The sequence below is a fragment of the Dermacentor silvarum genome, chromosome 7 (assembly GCF_013339745.2).
Source record: "Dermacentor silvarum isolate Dsil-2018 chromosome 7, BIME_Dsil_1.4, whole genome shotgun sequence".
NCBI classification, from domain to species: Eukaryota; Metazoa; Arthropoda; class Arachnida; order Ixodida; family Ixodidae; genus Dermacentor; species Dermacentor silvarum.
This window is the reverse complement of record NC_051160.1, coordinates 113,303,609-113,321,707: the sequence shown is the minus strand read 5'-3', so window position 1 is coordinate 113,321,707 and position 18,099 is coordinate 113,303,609. Positions and strand designations below refer to the sequence as shown.

The 18,099-nt window shown below is 45.5% G+C and overlaps 1 protein-coding gene across 1 annotated transcript in view; it reads right to left on the bottom strand.

The window, feature by feature from the left end:
* The window catches only part of LOC119459685 (5-hydroxytryptamine receptor 1), a 72,779-nt gene extending 57,376 nt beyond the window's left edge, over positions 1–15,403 (bottom strand). The window contains exon 1 of the mRNA XM_049671123.1: positions 11,866–15,403. The gene's annotated coding sequence lies outside the window, so the exon portion shown is untranslated. The remainder of the gene's footprint in view (positions 1–11,865) is intronic.
* Positions 15,404–18,099: the final 2,696 nt, after the last annotated feature.

Sequence of the window (18,099 nt, the reverse complement as noted above, 5' to 3'; positions counted from 1 at the left end):
AATACATGAATGAAATTACGCAGCAACTCGAGATAAAGCTTTCCCTTTATTCTAATGGCTACTCTGATGGTCGAAACCATGTGTCAAGGTTTTCGTAGCGTGCTATGTGTTTTTACCCATCACATGAAAAGCAGATGAAACCAAAGAATCTGGGACTAATGGCCCGGTCATCATTAGAGGATCGCCACCAAACGTGCGTGGTTGGGAAAGTGAACAGTATGGGGCGTTTCATTTTATGTAAAAGCTTTGTCGAAGTATAAACGCAAGAGCAAACATGTGTTAACGTTGCGAATGAGAACAATACGCTGCGAAGTTTGAGTCGTCGCAGATGGGTTTCCGTTCAATAGCTTTTCTGTTTCCCGCAATTCAGTTTCTTGTAAACGGGAGGGAAAAAAGGCGATGGCAAGCAGCGTATATAATCGACGCACAAATCAATATTCCGGCAAGTTTCTGGCAAACCAGCTCAGAACTAGATGATACTAGCACTGTCTGATACAGAGGAATACGTCGTTATGTGAAAAATTTCGCGGCTAAAACAGAACGGGCAGCGGCACATAAATAACGTAGCAATAACAATTTATTTAACGTCTCCGTCTCGCTCTTCTTACATACGGTCGTGCAACAGCTGTAAACCTTGGATAAAAAAAAGACTTTTTTTTTGGTCAGCTGCCTTTTTGTTAACAGCGTAAAGAACAAAATCCTTGTTTGTAATATATAAACAAGTTTCGGGGATACATAACAGTCCGATGGAACTAGGTCCGGAGAATAGGACGGATGGCCTATCAATCTACAACCTAGCAGACTCAATTTCTGCATGATGATAAGCGCCTTCTCATATCGAGCATTGCCCTGAAGAAGCAGGGTCCCTGGCCTTTATTGAGATGTTCCTGCCGTGTCTTATGAATGACTTCACGCAATTTATCCTTAACACCACAGTAGTAGTCGGAGTTCGCTATAGATTCTTGAGGAACATAATTGACGCGAGTTATTCCTTCCAAGTTTCAAAGAAAGACCCTGTAACCTTGCCGGATGATTTCTGCTGTCGAAATTTCTTGTGCCTTGGCAAACCCGTGTGGCTCCACTGGTTTGACATTTGTTGCTCTTCTGGATTGTAATGGTGAAGCTAGGTCTCATTGACAGTGACCAAACGCATAAAATGAGGTGGGGTATGGCGTTGTAGATAAGAAAACATTGTGCCAGAATCAAGCAAGCAAGGACGTTTCTGATCGAGTTGCACCTCTGTTGAAAACACCTTTTTGGACATTTGGCTGATTTGCAATTGCTTATTAACAGTGTGATGAAGACATTCCACAGATATCCCTACTATCTCTACAATCGTCTGCAGGCAATTCCATCTGACTGAAAATATCAGCTTGTCCAGAAAATTTAACGTTACCAACGGTTACTGCCGTTACAGGCCGTCCTGCGCACTCTTTATTTCGAGTAGGCCTTCTCCCCCTCCTGAAATCAGCAACTGCTTTCTTCTTTAATGAAGGATTCGTACCCATACTATCATGCAGAGAGAGTAAGAGCCGAATGTATCGACCAAAACAGTTCATGCAATTCCTTCTTAATCATTTGACATCCATGCCCTTCGAAAACTATTACTTCACCACGCTTCCATCTTTTGCTGTGCCATCACTGGCTCAACATTCAACAATAAATAGCATATAACATGGACCAAGTAGTGTAATAGTTAATAGCTAGAAAAATAAAAACTAACCGAAACACTTGTTCCTTGTTTCCACATAGAAGTGCCACGGCGGTGGCGGCCTGCCACGTCGCGTGGCGAAGTATGCGCGGAGCAGTGAAGCGAAAGTGACTCCTACGTGACTGCTCTCCCTCCAGGAAGGCGCCGCGGGAGCGATTTCACGTCTCGCTTGCACGCCTTTTGTCCGCACACGTGGTAGTATAAATGCGTCTAGGTCCTTGTTGTGTTGCAAGTGGCACAAGAAAAGATCCATTAATCCGGTACCATGAGTTTCCGTGCGACGTAGAACGCCGTAAAGTATGGCTGAAAAAAAACATTTCGCTACAGGGAACAAGTGGCAAAGGAACAATTCGGGAGCCGAGTGACAGGTTTTTAATTGGTGTGTTCGCTTCACATAACCGATGGTCACACCGAGGAACTGTATAAGCTGTTTCTAAGCAAATTGTTACAGCAACTACTGGCAAACTGGACCGGGAACCTGAGTACAACTAAGGAGCGGTTAAAACTCGCCTGCATGGACCAAGTAGTGTAATAGCTTGGGCCACTAGGTATTTTCTCGTGTTTGTGAGGCCGTAGTGATCACTGCATCGTCGTTAGTCCAACTTCGTCATCCGACTCTCGAAATGACATCGGCGTGGTGATACTGATCATGGTGATGCTGTCCTCGTCATTCGATTGCCGTCATTCCAGCTTCATCATCTGACTTTCTCCACACCGCCATCGTCACGCCTTTCTCCTCCAACCAGATAACTAAGTTGTCTAAAGCCCAGACCACACGTACGCTTGCGGACGCGCGCAAGCTCCCGTCTGCGCGCCTACGCATGCGCAGACGTTTCGGCACGGCTCGTACGGGTCGAAAGGCGGCTGCCTCGCGTCGGCGCGCCTGGCTACGCAGCGACGGCGCGGTACGTTCAACTCTCTGTTAAGCAGATATATATCACGCAAGAAAGTGCTTCTTGTTCACTTTTTGTGCTGATTTAACAGCTCTAAAGACATAACAATTACGTTTATAGATGTCGAAGCATTTTGAAACACTGTCTACAACGAAGTACGAATTGGCGTCTGCCAAGTGATGCCAGATGTGAGGCCAGTGAGCGCGCGCTGTCGCGTGTATTTGTGGATGCAAACCGCCATTCCTCGCTGGGCGCGGCAGGCGCGAGGCGCGTAGACGCGAGCTTTCGCGCGTCCACAAGCGTCCGTGTAGCCTGTGCTTAATAGCTTGCCCTACCAAGTTGCGTCATGTGCTCGAGGTTGTGCTGCCAACGGGGTCGTCGCAGTGTCGTTATTTCAGCTTCATCATCCGGCTCTCGTCATGCTATCGTCCTCGGGCCCTTGTGGTCGTACAGTCGTCATGCATTCGTTGTCATCCCATCATATTGGCGCCATCGTCATCATTTCGTGGTCGTCATTCTAGCTTCGGAACCTGTCCTTCTTCATGCAGTCGTCGACACAACTTTCCCATTGACCCCATGAACGAAGTTGTCCAAAGGCAAACTGCACGTACGCTTCGCTTGCCGGCGCGCGAAAGCTCGCGCCCGGCGCCTTGTGTTTACGCCCCTCGCTAGGATGGGTGGTTTAAACCTACAATACCCGCGCCATCGTTGCCCCACTTGGCTCACTATTTTCGTCTTGGTAAAGCTTCCTTCTTTGTCATTCTATCTTCGTCAGTTTTGGTCATGACGTCGCGCTCATAGCCGACCTTGGGCCGATACCTGAGGACAGCGTACGAGCAAATACCCGTAGCGACGCGTCTCAGACTGACCAGCGTGTATTCTCTACAAACGCGTCTTCAGCAATGCGCTGTGAAATGCTAATCGCACTACCGCTTACACATTGTGAGATGGGTGCTGCTAGAATTTTTTACAATGTTCTCAAGAGCATGTCCATCAATGCACTGAGTTTAGGATGCGATTAGGGCGCATCGTGACATAGTAGGAGTAAGACAGGCTCTCTATAGGCGTCCGTGTATTCCACCGTACGTAGCCTACAGCTATGAGGAGCGGGTTTGCTACGACAACTACTCTGCATGCGAAGTTTCCTGATAGAGGCTATGAAGGCTTCAACCTAATACTGAAGTGGGGCTACTATGTGAAACAGCTGTGCAAAAAGCGTCGAACAGTGAGTGTCGTTACGAGTATATAACGGTGGCTCTAACCTTAATTGTGCCAGGCAGTCACAAGATGATGTGTCAGGATGGTTTGTTGTCTTTTACAATACTCATGAACGATCTAATTGAACGTCTTGATGGCATGAAGGAAGCAAGAAGAATGGTGTTTTTTTAGTGTATTTTTTTTGTATTGGGTTCCCTTAAACCACCATTGCCTACGCATTTTTCACCCAGTGCGTGTTTACAGGTACGCATGCCGTTGTTCATGAGCAGCTGCTTGACAGCTGAACGAAGTCAGTCGAAGTCAGAATTTAGGGGGGATTTTGGTTCACTCTCCATGTAATATAAAATGCTATATCGGAGATGTTATTGTGGGTTCGTGCTCTTAGCGGCAGTATAAGGCTTTCGTTTATTGCGCATCCACATTTGTTCAAACAGAGGAATGTATTGTCCAGATTCGAAGCTTGCATGTGAATACGCTATACTTCGTATGTTTCGATAATTTATGTTTGTTTTATTCACCCTGCTCCGTTCACACACTGAATCGTCATGTAGCACCACGTAATTCTTCGCAACGTTTGCACCAGCTTCTGAAGCCTTCGATGAAAGTAGCTAAATATATTAAGGCTACAATGTGCTCCGACTGCAAGGTCGGTTAGGAAAACAAACACAAACGAATAAATCATGAATAAATGAACGATGCTGAATAAACGACACTTGCCGCGCGAAAGGCGAGAAAGCAAGCAGCGAAATACCGCCGAGTTTCCTCTGATACGACAGTGCAGCAATTATAGCACCGCTACTCAAAATAATCTAATCGATATAATGGATGCCTACAATGCTCAGAGTCAACCTTCACAGGACAAAAGACACTGAGTGGACAGTAATGACCACTTCCCCAAAATATATATGCTTGGCGCCAGAAAACTATATGGCTCAATCGGCCGACATTTGTCAGTACGTCGAGCAGCCATGGCCAGTGGAGTCCTGGAATGAGGACACCACCCACTCGTCCTCAAGATCAACGATCTCGATGGTCTAAATAAATGATTTTCTCTCTGTCGTCAGCAATTTACACTCACAGTTGGACGAATGCTTGTCCGTTTTTTCTTGCCATTCGACATTAGAAAGTGTGATACGGTTACCGGTACAAATTAATCAAGCAAAGCGTTCAGAGCAACACGGAATACCCGTTTTTATTCACTAGATTGTATTAGTCGCTTCATTTAAAGCTGCTTGATTTACACCATGATGCTGCTATTATTAGCATGGCATTCTCGAGCATATTTTGGAATCGTCGCAATGACACTGTTGTGAGAAGTGAGACATGTGAGCTGCAAAGCAGAATTGAATGACTTCTAAATAACGTGCGCTCGTAAGCACGTCAGTGTTACCATTGGAAGACAACTATTGCTGATCAGTACGCGCGTGAGCGCACTTGAAGACTGTTGGAAACCGTTTTCACCTATGCTCATTGCAGATGTTCCCCGCGATACAGTTTAGTACGGCATAGTGTAAGCATGTCTATCCCTCGATTCCATTCCTTTCGCATAATCCACTATTCAATCCCAGCTGATCGTAGTGACAGCGTGGCCGCAGCTCCACTTGGTCAACAACAACAAAACAAAACGCGAAAAACATTTTCATGAAAACTATTGTAGTATTGAATTATTGACTAATGTACTACGCTGCAACTACCTCATCACGTAACTATGCATTCTTGATCTTTCCTCACCGCTCCCTGCTGCAATGCCTACGGGCAATGAAGGTGTTAGTATAAACTATTAAACCAAGAATAGAACAAGATACTTCATTATAGTGGCCCTGGGGCAGTATTCACAAAAGGCCATTACGCTGCAATCGTTCGCAAGAAGAAATTTCAGCAAATCCCAAAGCCCGTCAAATATTAGCGGAGGTGGTCAGCCAATGGCAAAGAGCTCCTGCGAAGAAAAATGCCCGAAGCGTTAGTGAACCATTTAATTACAGCAATAAAAGTAAATGAGATACGCGAAATAGCGCTTACTTTCATCCTAAGCAGCAGCCTCTAACTTCAGGCATTATTAATCTTTTCACGAAGAGGAAACTTAAGGCACAAACTGAAATGCAAACTAGTTACGTGTAAACGCGCAGTGTTAGACATGCATTAATTGTTGTACGCTAGCAGACCTAGCAAACGTCTTGCTACTTATTCATCTCTCTTTAGTGCATGGTCTCTTCCAAACGGTCTTATGACTGATAAATTGTTCTCAAAGGGCATGTAGGGCAAGTGCTGCTCTGTACGCGATGGTTGGCTAAACGTACATATACAACATTTGTGGAGAGAGAGAGGAAGAAGGAATGAAGAAAAGGCAGGGGGAGGGGATAACTGGACTATGTCCAGTTAGCTACCGTACAAGTAGAGAGGGGCAGGGGGGAGTGAAAGAATGAGAACACATGAGTATATAGCTCAAACACATGCAGTACCCGCGTGATTACTTTGTGACTTTGTCATTGCGCTGCTAAGCACGAGGTCGCGGGATCAAATCCCGGATGCGGCGGCGGTATTTCGATGGGGACGACATGCAAGAACAAATGTGTACCACGAATTGGGTGCGCGGGAAAGAACGGCAGGTGGTAAAACTTGATCCGGGGTCCCCCACTATGGCTTGCCTCATAATGATAACGTGCTTTTGGCACGTAAAACACTAGAATTAAACGTGCAGCAAGCAATGTGCCGCCTATCTACATTACGGCAATCAAGCCTGCCGCCTCCACGTACTGCAAGAAGAGTTCTTCTGCCTTTCTGGGCTGGTGAGCTGTGAGGCCAGGCTCCGAAGACATTTGCTTATGTAAAAGGCCGATAGCCCAGTCTTCTCAAAGCACACTCCGTAATGGTGCCATTCAGTCGTTAGACCAATCCGTTGGTGCGTCCGTGACAGGCTCCTACGAGCTTGTGTTCGGCGGAGCCGGAACTGAACTATAGCCGTGTTTACATGAATACGACAGCAGCGTATCGCATTTGCTAGCCCATCACAGTAACACTATGCGACAGCATTTCTGTGTGGCGCATCCCCCCTTCGTCTGAAACAAGTCGGAAATTGTTTCCGGTGAATGCGTTTTGCCGGTGAATGGGGGATAGCACATGCTGGCATCCATCTCACTTTTCCCACCTTCCTGGCTGCAATACGTGCGCATGCACGGCGTGAGTAACCTTATCCGTTTATATCGACCCTCTCCCGGAGCAGTAATGCGATTCACTTTCGTAGCCCATTACCACGGATGTGATGCTCAAGAAATGCGATGGGATGCGCCACTTGTCGCATTGATGTAAGCGTGGCTTACGCCTTCGAGAACTTGCGCCAGGAAGTAGCGACTACGAATTATCAGGAGCAGTCAGGACGCCCGTGGTGAAAAATCACGCCCTGAAGTAACACGTCTGCGACATCTCTAGGCCAGCTGGTGGGCTGTTCCTTTGTATTAGCATAGCGCGTCGCATTCTCTGTTACAACGACTGTCGGTTTGTTTATTTACGTCGCGTTGTCTTTGCAAGGGCTATCGATATGTAAGTGCTCTATTGATGTAAGCAATGGATCAAGAAGATCCAGGTCAGTGCGGCTTATCCAATACACAGGTATAAACTTTAGGTTCATGCATTGTGTATGCTTGGGCACTACAGAGTTTTCAAGGTATGCCGAAATGTCAATTGCAAACATGTCAGTGCCAAATTAAACACGCAGATGCCGGTTAGTTTGCACTATCTGTAGAAGTTTGATGTATGGCTTTATTAAGCTGACCAGAGGTGCGGTCGCTGGGACTACATTATCGGTGCAATAGCATGGCTCGCTTGCCTATAAGCAAACAAAAAAAGAAACGAGCGAGAACTGAAGCCAAACCTCGGGTAATAGGCAAACAATACTTCGGTTTACTAAACTTGCGAGTTCAACTTGGGTGTGTCACTAATTCCTCGTGTCAGTCGGTTTGAAGCAAAGTGCTTTCTGGCAAATCCTAGTGAAGCAGAGTTGAGAGAGAGTGAGGCTCTGGCGTCAAGGCCCCACGAGTCATTTTTTCTTAAAATCAAAAGTTGCTACCATTTTCTAGCTTTTTGCAGGCCACTTGCACCCTCCTCATTGTACCACGTGCTTGACCTAACCAAATAGAAAAGCAAATTGAAAATTGACAGATCAATGCTCTTAAACTAACACATCGTAATATACGATATATAAACCTGCTTTCAACGGCTCTTCAAAGCGCAAGCAATGTTTTGTATATGTCCGAGAAGTCCAAAGTGAAAAGCTTGAGCTGTTTTCCAGCAACAATATTTCGGAATATTCATTTATTGCTTGAAGACGTAATATAAAGGCCGCGACGCAAGTTTGAAAATGTCCTACTGCACCACGAATATTTTTACGGCAATATCATTTCTCCAGCGTTTTCTTCCCGATGGATAATGTAAGAACATTATCCATCGGGAAGAAAACGCTGGAGAAATGATATTGCGAGAAATGATAATACGAGGTTTCATCTGAATACGCTCGGTAGTTTACAAACCGAAGACGTCATAGTCTCCGTCAAGCTACAACCTATAACACTTAAAGGATTGCGCCGGCCAGTTCTACCGAAGTCTCTGTTTATCGGTACCAACCCTTATATTGATACAACCGGTGTTGCTCTGGAAGAGCATACTGTAGAATACCTTTTAAAGATTCAATACGTCACAACAGAACCACAGTAATTTCACACAATTTGCGTAAATATACCACACGCTTCTAGAGCTGTGCCCGCATGTATCATTTGACGTGAAGGAAATATCCCACTGTTTGCATTGCACTAGTTATAGTGAAATAGTGTGCTAGTTAGAGTGATATGAAGCCGCCATTGGCCACGGCCACTAGATAGAATTATGGCTTGGATGTGTACATATGCGCGCGTTCAGCATAATGCCGAATTAACGCACGACGCGAACTTCGAAGCACGGAGAACAATAAGAGTTCAGACACTCAAGCTAATCCAACCTGTAGCAGACACTTAAACCTACCAACCAATAACTACCGGGCTGTGAGCCCTGATTAAGTATGAGCTCGCAAACAATGTGAGTGACCAGTTCCCTACCCCATAGAATAAACTGCCTCAATAATAACTAACCTGCGATTGAATTATTATAAGGGGGCCCGTCTGCTTTGAGGCGAAGGCTATGTGTACATAGACACGTACCCATTTATTCCACTCCAATGAGTTCGGGGTGAGGGGAAGAATATTTCTTTCTGGTTGCGCGCTGATGAGCGAGAATCTCTCGGGAATTCGTTGGGTTGAGGTGGTTACAGTGGATTCCCAGGAGTCTCCTAGCCGAGTCTGCCCGGTTAATAATCCTCGAGCTAGCGAATCGCCCAGTTCGTTCATGCAATCCGGTGATGATACGCGAATTTTGTCGGTATTATTGAGTGACTTGTATATTGGTCGCGTGGCGCATGAGAAGCAAGCGACGTGCGTCTTGTTAGACTGTGATTATGGTGACGCTTTTTTGCGTGCATTCTGCGTGAGCAAGGGCAATTGCCACGGCGAAAGATTGAGGCCTTAGTACTGCCCCACCAAAAATTACAATATTCCTTGAGCCACACTCGCTACAGGGCCAACTGCCCTTGGTGTGGCGGCATACCAATCCTACAACACATTACATGGAACTTCGAATCAAACGGGTCCCGTTTGATAAAACACGCAAAACAATGAAGCAATAGGAGGCACAACTAACCAGTTAAACAGGCCCTTCATACACCAGGTTAAGCGGGTTGCCAAGGCCAAAAGGGTCCTGTTCTAAAGAGGCTCCGACCATTCCACCAAAATCCTTTTGAACAATAAAACTTTTTTTTCTCTCTCTCTCCTAGTTACGTTGTTAACGCACACATGGCAAATAAGACAGCACGTAGTGGCATTCTTCCTGTTGAATGCCGAGACTGAGCCGTAGACGCATGAAAATATTCGGGAACGCCCTACAGAAACACGTGCAAGAACGTAAGGGCAATTTGGTGAATGCCCGGACTTCCTTAAAGCGAAGTTCTTTTCCAAAATAGTGAGTAGTGTTTGCCATTAACGCTCTCATTTCTTGATACAAGCACGCTACGTTGTTGATTCCACTGCTGAAGCTCAGTTCGCAGCACACGCGAGGATGTACTCATTCTCCATGTCTTGACGTTAGATGTGCGTGTGACCTTAGAGCTTTTAGCAGCCATGTTGCAAGACACAACGCTCCACGCGCTCGGAATTGAAGAGCAGACAAGCTGCAGCAGCACTCCCTTGAAAGGTGGAGTCGACGTGTTCGATTTTTACTTTCGGAGCAATTATACGGTCGCACTAGGTGTGTTTTCAGCCGTCGCCGTTGGCGCAGCCGTCGTCGTGCTGTCACAATATTAGCGCGCATGCGGCCAAAGTGCGTGGGACATTAGAAGGCCTCGAGAGATGCGCACTGCGTTCGGCTGAAAAAAATCAATTAAACCCAGTGGAGCCGCAATCGTGCTCCACAGACTCGGCTCTGAAGGAGCCAAAACGGTGTTTCTTTGCTTCTCTGCTGGCACGAGCAGCCGCGTGCGTATCCCAGAGTGATGCATGCACTGGTCTGAAAGGAACAGACGGGAAACGCCAAGCCAAGTATACGTGATCTTTTCTTCGGGCACCGACAAACGCCAACAATCCTCCGTCGGTCTCATCACGGGCACCATCAAGATGCGACGCCCGTAACACCACCGGTTGCACTCACTCCTCATCACTCCAGCGTTCCGAGACGCCTTCAGCTCAAAAAATGGCCGCGTGATTTGCTTTGAATGCTTCGCCAGGTTTGCGATGTCAACTTGTGCCTGCGGTTAGTGCGGTCCTACTCGAAGTAATGCAGTAAGTGCAAGCGCTTTAACACGAGCACGCTTGTAAACACATATGTTTATTGTAAGTTGAAGAGAATACATTTACAATAAAGTGCCTCAGCTTTGAATTATCCGACGCTTTCAAAATGGCATTTATCTTGTTCGCGCGTAAAATATCGAGGCTCTGCAGTGCACGTAGTACAAAAAAGTAACATCTACAAGCTCCTACAAAATATGCTGGGTAAAACCGCAGCAGATTATAAATGGGGTGCAGATTTCTCTTTCAAAGGCGGAATTAGTTAATGGTACTGCATTACCTGATTTACGAGCGCGTCTGTTCAATTCCATAAGCGCACACGTTTGGCTCTATTGGTACATCGTCAAAAAATAGCAAACACAAATAAACACGCGCGAATGAAAGAACAGCACGATACAAACGAGAGCTAACTTGCAGCTAAACGCCTAATGAAAGCCCTCCACTGCAGGTGACATTGGAGCGTGCACACAGTCAGAAAAAACAAACATTTGCAAACGCTATCGAGGGACATCGTAACAAAGCACGACATTCCATGCTTAAAGAAGATGTAAAAAAACACAGTAACAGCTCAAGCAAAAAATTGCAAGAACAACCACATGTCTATTGCAAAATTCAGAGGTTTGTTAACTCTCGTGTGTTCTTATGTTCTTTGAATCCGGTCAGTTTTGCGCTGTTTCCACTTTTTAACAGCCTCTATAGGCAGTGGTTCCGAAAGTGATAAGCGCACTTATACTGTACATTCCGCTATAGAAAAAGGATGTCCCTAGTGTTTTATCACCCGATTTTATGTTCACTGTGCGCTTCCAGCCTTATGGTATTGACACATTCTTTGCAGTTGATAACTGCTTCATTTCAAAAAGTGACCTCTACTGAGTAACGGTAGCTTGCTGGTGCGATTACCCGTAGTGAAAGAAAAGCGTGGAACCGAAATTCGCATCGTATGAAACGCCTACATATAATGCTGAATTTCTTCGTTGCATATATACACATGGAAATTTGACATTTTCTTATAAATCATTTTTGTTCGTGTGACGAAAGCTTCATATGACACATTTGCTCATTTAACAGTGACTGACCAGCATCATAACCCGACAGGTAGTTCTGCCTGAAACTTCATCTCAGTACACAGAAAATGAAGACAACTTTTATGTGTTCTCAAAGTAATGTTGGAATATGTGCTTACCAGTCGTTTTGAAAGCTCATATCCTCATGTCCTTTGCTGAAGACGAACAGCCGACGTGGGATGTCCCAGGTAGAACCAAGTGGAGTTCTTTAGGCAGCCAGATGACTCACAAACAGCCAGCAAGAGGGCAGCCACCTAACGTAAGGTGCCGCGTAGTTCAATAATAACTGTCCTTTCAGTATAGTCAGTGCATTCGAAAGACGCAGAGAAAACAGTGGAATGAAAGCGCGTTCGACGACTGGTTTCACTACGGGTTCCGCAGGAACGCTTTTACGGACACTCTAGGACCAACATCGTGTAAGATTAGCGACCAAGGAAGTGGAACTCCTCACATACGTGGACACAGAAAATCTTCAGAAGTGAAGTTTGAAAGAACTGGACATTTTCGCGACCACGGCAGTGTAAAACTTTTAGTACGCGAATGGCAACAAACTATTTTGTCGCAAAGCAGGCAACCCCGCTTGCGTCTATCCCGAGTGTGTAGCTCTTGTTCGTGGCAAAGTACCAGATTGCAGGTAGAAAAATGTCTTAACCCCGTCGGAACATTCCGGAAAAGATATCTAGATTACTACCCGGCGCATCTTTTATGCCGCAAATGCCAGTTGGATTATGTTCGACATTATTGGCTTGTACGCGTCGCAATGAATATGATGAAATAAGCAGTTATTCTTGCTCAAGTTCATGCGAAGCTCTTTTTCTTCTCGCTGTACCGCAGCGACAGACATGCACTATAATGCGGCTGGGATAACAGGTTTTGCGCGTTTACAGAAAAATACGTCCTTAACCTTCGGGTAACAGTGATTGAACTGGTAGATATGGGAGGCCGTAGTATAAGTGTGACATTCTTCGCATAAGAGGTTACCGCGGATATTTAACCAGCGGCGCAGTGCCCATCACGGAATTTTACAGAAAAGGTTATCGGGAAAAGTTGTTTTAGGAATTATGTTCTTCCAGCATAATATGGTTTCTTGCCAGCACGTCTACAACTTGTTCTAACTTTCTCCTGTTTTGTTAATTTTTTGGACAAGGCGGCAAATATTACAGCTTTTTTCCCAAGAATATTTCTGCTCAATCCAGCCAGGACCCTCACTAACTGAAATTTAGCAGTCGATAATCAGAAGTACGAGTTGCTTTACTGCACGTATCCCATCGTCCTCATATTTAAACATATTTTACGTATACGCTTAGAACTGATAATTTGGACGCCTATATCAAAGTAGGTATATGCAGACGCTCCTCTGCGACGTGTCGAGCAACGTTAGAGGAGGTCATGTATGATGCCTTCAAAGGTCAGCCTGTCTAAATTGGTAGAAATACGGCAATCTGTTACCAATCGTACACTACACGCAGAAATAGTAAAGCTGTAATCTTTGTTTAACAGTGTGGGACTGCTAAGATGTCTAGAAATGTGGATGCTGCGCTAATGCTGGATATCACATGTGTGCGTAGGCGTGGAGGGAGGAAAAATATGGGAATATCGGCTGTCTGTAATAGAAGGCGTCTAGGTGGCCCTAAACTGAACTGGATTGTTCAAGAGCATTTATGTACATATTATCAGAATTACCCTGGTTTTCCTGCGCAGCGTGCAACAACTGACCACTGTATCGTATAGACGACTGAGGCAATATTCTACTATAGTGACGTCCGGGAAAGTTTAGGTTGTTGTGCACTCCTAAACGGTGGTATATATAGTGAGAGATTGACTCCACGAAGACCCCAGCAAATGAAGCATTTAGGAAAGGAATGAATCAACGTCTGTCGAGGAAGGTGTAATGTTACACGGTGCTCTACGACATGGTCCCAATACCAAAGGATAAAGAAGGCTGTCCCTTACCTTCAAGAAAACAAGTATCATCGAGCTATATATTTTGTAATGACGCGCTTACCACGTGCAAGCGAATAATCGTAAGTTTTATTGCTCTACTGCGCAAAAATGTTTTGGTAGTCTGCGCAAACTACACTAGTTATGGTCATCGTTAAGTGAGAAAATGCATGCTGGCCACCAAACTAGTGGTTCGATTAAGCAGTCAGCGAGCAAAAAGCCAGACGCGGTCCTTTTAGCAAATGAAACGCATTCGAGCTGCGTATGAAACGATTTCGCATATTATCAACGCCAGTGACCAGCAATGATTCTTAGTACAGCATTTCGAGAGCTCCTCCAATGTCACCGCACTTTATTAGCTACACCAGCAATAGTTTTGTTATCCCGTTCGCGGTATCATAGCAGAAAGCTCTCCGTCTTGTTGACAAAGCTGCACCGCAGCGTTATAGTCTACGTAAGACGTGTCAAATACCAGTTGCTCATTGAAGCCGCCAGCTACCTAACGCTTATTTCGAAGGACTTCGGCTCCTCCTTCGCTTGCTTAATTCATCAGGTACCCCTATTCAGCCTGCGCGGTAGTAAAATATCTTAGCGTCCTCTAAAACAGCTGTCCCTTTTCTGTTACTGTTAACGCGTTCCTTGCAATAGGAAACCTGCGGTCGATAATAATGCAACCTCGACGAATAAACGGAAAGTTGGATGCACGAACGACCCCGAACAATAAATCTTTAACGAGAGCTAATGAAGAACAAAATACATCTCAGGACAGGCAGTGGCACAAGTCAAGATTCTGGATCAGACTGAAAAAAATGGAACCCACGCGGTTTCCTCACCAGAAAATAGACAGAGAAGCAAATGGTTAGCGATAAACTCGAAATGTTTTCATGGACTCACGCAGCAATATTAAGTACGGCAATAGGTATAATAAACGAGTGCACCTTTCTCGGACAGCTCTTTGTAAATAGCGCTATTTCGCCTGTATGTGTTCAGCACTTATTTAGAAAAAACATTATTCTCCTCTCGCCGCGTTATGTGCGATGTCTGACAAGAATTGTTTTCATAGCACGCTCCTTCACCAGCAAAAGTAGACAATATATGGAAAAGTTTTCATAGCCGAACCTCAACACCGGAGTGGATACATTTTAACAACGTTCAGCAGACAGAACATTGTATAATCACTCATCCACAAACAAGTCCTCAACACACGCCGGCATGGAAGTTCAAACAATGCATCTTCTTCGCACGCAGTTTGGAAGCGAAGTTGCGAGCTAGCAATTTTTTTCTATATAACTCAGAAAAAGAAAATTAAGCCTTGTCCTAACCACCGATGGCTCTTGAGAATGAGCTAATTACCGGTTTGTTGATACCGATACCTCCTCTGACAAATGCGTCGAGATATGCAAAAAAAAGTGTACTGAAGCGTTTCTCACCCTCCCGCAAAGTGATGCCACTACGATGCACAAGATTCGACTTAGCCGGCGATACGAACCAGCGCTGCACGTGGAATCCCTACTTCCAGCACCGAATCACAACATCGGAGAACGCACACTCCGTCCTTGAGGTCGTCGTCACTTGTTGAAACGAAAACGCTGTCCGGCAATCGATTTGGTGTTGCTTCCTCCGTCGTCGGTCGCTCGGTGGTTTTGAGCGAGCTACGCGTTTTAGCGAGCCGGCGTCCCCGACTGTCCGCAGCGCGACCCGACTCGCCTCTCAGTGCGCGCTCCCGCGCGATAGAAAGGCGCTGAGCCGCGCCGGGAGCGCCACGGAACTCCCGAGAAGGGAATGGGAGGAGAGGGATGCGGGCCTCCTCCCCGCGACTCTCCTGATTGGTTCTCGGAGAACCGAAGGGGAAGAGAAGGCACCGGAGGAAGGAAAGAAAGGAAGTCAAACGCCAGTCGGGCTCGTCGGCTCACGTGGGCGACGCTTGCCGCGTTGGTCGGACCTTCGCTGAACCTGGCAGCTATACGCACCTAGCACGCGCGGTGAATTCCTGAGAAAATAAAATAAACACGTGCGGTATTCCCACTCTGCCGCTGGCAGGCAGGTGGCTCGCGTTTTAACGAATTTTTCTCACGCTCCGTTTGTGACCATGCTCTCGACTGGACTCAGCCATCTTGCATTCTTTCTATGACTACAGACTGCAATTACACGAAAATTTAGAACTTTACCTAAATAGAAAAGAAAGTTATTCTCCATAGCTTAGGCTAAAGAATGGTCACATTGGCGTAGCGGCCCCATGTCAGTAACTGTGCTGAGCACCTGAAATGCCATGCACTTCCTCGCATTACGTATATCAACCCAGGTTATACGGCTCACCTAATGTTCACAGAAGCAATGCACTAGATTAGTCTTCGTTTGAACTTCACAGGGCATTCATTGGTCAATAGATGCCACATTGCGTCTCTGGCAGGGTTGTCAAATTCCTGAAGCAAGAAGCGGTTCAGGCTATCGGTAACCCACGTGGTCAAGTTTTAAGTTCCCCATTTCGTCAGATCAAAGTCAGCGACGATCCCAAGAAATGCGCACACCCCGACAATGCAACATTCATGGATAAATGATTTATTCCTTCGTTTAGTCATTTATAATAACCAAGGTACACGATGAACATTATTGAGCGAAGGAGGGCGGAGAAATGTGAGTAGAATACAAGATAAAGGAAGCAATGTGGAAAGGAGGAATGTAAAGTAAAACCTCTATGATAGCAACAGAGACCGAGCTTCAAGTGTGAGAACGGTGTAGTAATAGATAAGGATTTGTGGTAAATCGAGTCAGTAATTTGTAATGGGGTACTAACAACAACAGGACCAAAAAAGCGAAGGTGCTGCACTCGTGCATGTTTACCGATGCACTTTGGAGGATAGAAAAATTGCAGATATTCCCTAATGATGCAGGTAGGTTATTCTATTCTGTAAAAAACTTTCATCAGTAATCAATACGACCAGTTCACTGTGCTCATGCAAGCATGACAAATTGACATTCTTGCGTTGATCTCAACGCGCAGATGTATATGGCGAGGGATAAATAATGGGGAATAGAGAGCTGCATTATGACAGTATACTACATGTTTTCTTTTGTTCTTGCCTTGCCTTTCTCTGCTCTAAGAAAAATTTGAAAATTTTCTATTCCAGATAGTGCTGTTCCGTCTTTTCAAGAGTGATAATACAAGGTGCGAATGCTGCTTAAGCAACGAAGTACAAGGTGCTTAAGCGACAAACTAGCGACGTTTAAGTAAGCAAGTAAAAAGATTCCGCAATAACTTTTTGATCATTCGCTTTTGAGCACATGCTGTTTTTCCCAAGTTAAGTTGAGCTGTAGTAAACTCGTGTTTCCTTGACAGAAATAAAAAAAATCTTGCGCCACTTAGGAGATATGTGGCTTTAAAGTGTGCCACGTGACATCATGGACATAGCTTCTTGATTTACTCGTACCCAAACATGACAGCCCCAATGATGTCACTGAAACATATTATCACGCATACCTTGTCTTGCTTTTGACAGTGACGTTTTTCAAAGAGTTATCACTGTTAGCCATTTGTCGCTCGCCGCAAGAGTGGCCTGTCGCGCTGTCATATTTCTTCTTCACTCCGTTTTTTTTTCGACGCGCTGTACTGCCCTGAGATGGAGGTCACGATGATGTCAGTGCAAACCATCTATTTCTATGCCGCTATACTTTTTTAACGGAGGTCTCGTGGTTTAATTTCGTGAGTTATATATAATAAAGGGAACACACGAGCGCGTGTCAGATAGCCTGAAACCTAACTTCGAGCATTACGCGGCGGCCACCGTGAAAACAAAGTGAAAGGGGATGCGGTGGAATATGAAGCGGTGTCACAGCCACCACACCTATACATTTCTTGAAAACAATAAACATGTCGTCGGTGGCGGGCTATGATAGCACCTTGAGAGATCAGAAAGACTGCTAAAGATCACTGCGGCGTTGATAATGCCCACTGCCAAGGACGATGTGAGTGAAGACGGAAAGGAGGGTTGGTTTAACGGGCAGCCAGGCGCCCTATTTGCTGCTACCCGCACTGTTAAAGAAACAAAGCGTGGTGGGAGAGTCACCGGTGAACTGAACAGTGGTTCCTTTTTTTCTTTTTTTTATGGCTGCCACTGGTGGCTCAATGATCAGTTCGAGTTAGGTCTAGAGATATCTGGCACACGTTTCCGGTGTGCTCTTTGATATTGCTCACGATAATACGTCACGTGTATTCCTGTGTGAGTTGATGAACCTTTCGTGCCCATTTGTCTCCAACCGTGTATTCGGTACACAGACAAAGGCAGCGTCCAGACAATATTTCATACAAGTTATTAATGACCACATGTATATAGCTCTTTCGAAATTGCAACACCATTAATCAACATCGCGGGGACATAGAGTACCGCATATCTCTTACGAAATCTACCTGAAGC